Here is a 2,701-nt window from a genome sequence, read left to right on the forward strand (position 1 = left end):
AAAATATATTGTTATCCTACTCTTTTTCACTTTATAACTCGAGACAAATGCCCATAGGAAGTTCCCTAAAATCCTTCTCTGAATACTGTTTCCTATCCCTCCACAGGAAATGTTGAGTTTACACAATATCTATGTAAATTTGGAACCTGAGGAGTTTTATAAATATGTGTACACACACGTTTCTGTTAATACTGTTATTCAGTTTTGCCATAATGATCATTCAGTTATCTGGGCATTTCATTTTGTTTCATAGACACTTGGAGACAGGGAACAGTTATTTTTTTTCCCCCAAGATTTATTTGTATATTTTAGAGAGCAAGAGAGAGCGTGAGCAGGGGTAGAGGCAGAGGGAGAGAATCTCAAGCAGATTCCCAGCTGAGCATGGAGCCCTGGGTGGGGCTGGATCTCATGACTCTGAGATCAGGACCTGAGCCAAAACCAAGAGTCAGATGCATAACCGACTGAGCAATTTTGATATATATGGTGGAGATAGTGGTGCCTTCCCTGCACCCCCATCTAGCTTCCCTCTTTGGGGCCCAATCCTTCCCCGAGCCTATGTCAGATGTTGACTAGTCATAGCTGAGCCCTCATGTGGACTTGCCTAAAATTGTGGCCACTCCCAAGGTCAGCTTAGCAATGACCAACTGAGTCAAAGATACCGAAGCCCAGGTCCTCCTTGACTCATTTAGTGATACTTCCAAAGGGCCATCCCAGTCTCAGAGCTCCTTGTGGGATCCGTGGAAGCCTCAGCTGCAACCAGAATTTTATGCCCTTCCATTGTCCAACCAGTCTTCCTCATTTGTGGGGAGGGTATATAATTCACATTTACATACCTTTTTTTTTTTTCTTTCAGATTTTATTTATTTAAGAGAGAGACAGAGAGAGACAGAGAAAGCACAAGTAGGCAGAGCAACAGGCAGAGGGAGAAAGAAATAGACTCCCTGCTGAGCAAAGACTCTGACATGGGACATGATCCCAGGACCCAGAGATCACGACCTGAGCCCAAGACAGACGCTTAACCAACTGAGTCACCCAGGCGCCCCACATTTACATACTTTTCATACATAGTTACACTTAGGTATCTTTATCTTACAATTAGGTATCTTTATCAATATAAAACACTTTCAAACTGACATACAGACTTTATTTGTATTTCATTCATTTTCCTACAAATTCCATTTTTTCTGTCCCAGGGTCCTGGGATCAAGTCCCACATCAGGCTCCCTGCTCAGCTGAGAGTCTTCTTCTCCCTTTACCTCTCCTCTGGCTTGTATTCTTTCTCTCAGTCTCTCTCAAATAAATAAAATAAAATAGAATACCACATTGCATTTACTAGTTCTATCTCCTTAGTCTCTTCCAATCTAGGACAATTTCTCGGTCTTTCCTTGTTTTTCATCATATTGATGATTTTAAAAAGTCTTCAGCCAGGATTTCTGTGTAATGTCTCACATTTTGCTTTTTTTTTTTTAATTTTTATTTATTTATGATAGTCACACACAGAGAGAGAGAGAGAGAGAGAGGCAGAGACACAGGCAGAGGGAGAAGCAGGCTCCATGCACCGGGAGCCCGACGTGGGATTCGATCCCGGGTCTCCAGGATCGCGCCCTGGGCCAAAGGCAGGCGCCAAACCGCTGCACCACCCAGCGAGCCCTCACACTTTGCTTTTGTCTAATGTTTCCCCATCATCACACCAGAGTTGTTGTTGGGGTAAAACCACCTCAGAGGTGAAGCATTCCCATTGTGTTATATCAGGGATACATGGTATCAACATGACATTACTAATGACACCAACCTTGATTATTTGCTTAAAATAGCATCTGCTAGGTTTGATTGTTCTCCTTCTAACTCTCTCCTGAAGATAGCTAACAGTCCAACTCCTACATGCAACTCTGTCTCAGAGTCATTTCCATGGGATCCAAATTAAGAAAACATGTAACATTCATTCATTTTGTTTCGGATGACATTCACCAAAAAATCGGCTGAATAATTTGGTCTTTGGAATTTAACTTTGTCAATACTTATAGAATAGAAACAAGCTAATCACAGTTAATTTTGCAGTCATGCTAATGTTACAACAAGAATTACACATGTTGGGGATCCTTGGGTGGCTCAGTGGTTTAGCGCCTGCCTTTGGCCCAGGGCACAATCCTGGAGTCCTGGAATCCAGTCCAACGTCGGGCTCCTGGTATGGAGCCTGCTTCTCTCTCCTCCTGTGTCTCTGCCTCTCTCTCTCTCTCTCTCTCTCTCTCTCATAAATAAATAAATAAATAATCTTAAAAAAAGGAATAGTTTAAAAAAAAAGAATTACACATGTTTACAAAGTTTACTAGCTAATTCACTTTGTGCAATAGCCCTAATTCAAGGAATTCATAGAAATCGTGTTATATATCCAAAAGCTGCATACGTATTGTCACACTTTTGTGATCCTGGCTGTGATCTGATGTGCAAAATACATAAAGCTTCTATCACATAAAATGGTGGTACAAAGATCTAAATAAACCTTTTCTCTTTCCAATCATCCAAACTACTAACTGACCCCACTGAAAACTCTCAACATTCCAGTTTGATTTTTTTGAACCAATTCAATGACATATTTTATGAAAATGACTAACATTAGTAGAAATTTCACTGAGAATTCCTGGATCCAACATTCTCATCCTTGCCATATCAAGACCTCTGCTGGAAAAATCTATATGAGAAA

The sequence above is a fragment of the Canis lupus genome, chromosome 8, assembly GCF_011100685.1.
Source record: "Canis lupus familiaris isolate Mischka breed German Shepherd chromosome 8, alternate assembly UU_Cfam_GSD_1.0, whole genome shotgun sequence".
Lineage (NCBI taxonomy): Eukaryota > Metazoa > Chordata > Mammalia > Carnivora > Canidae > Canis > Canis lupus.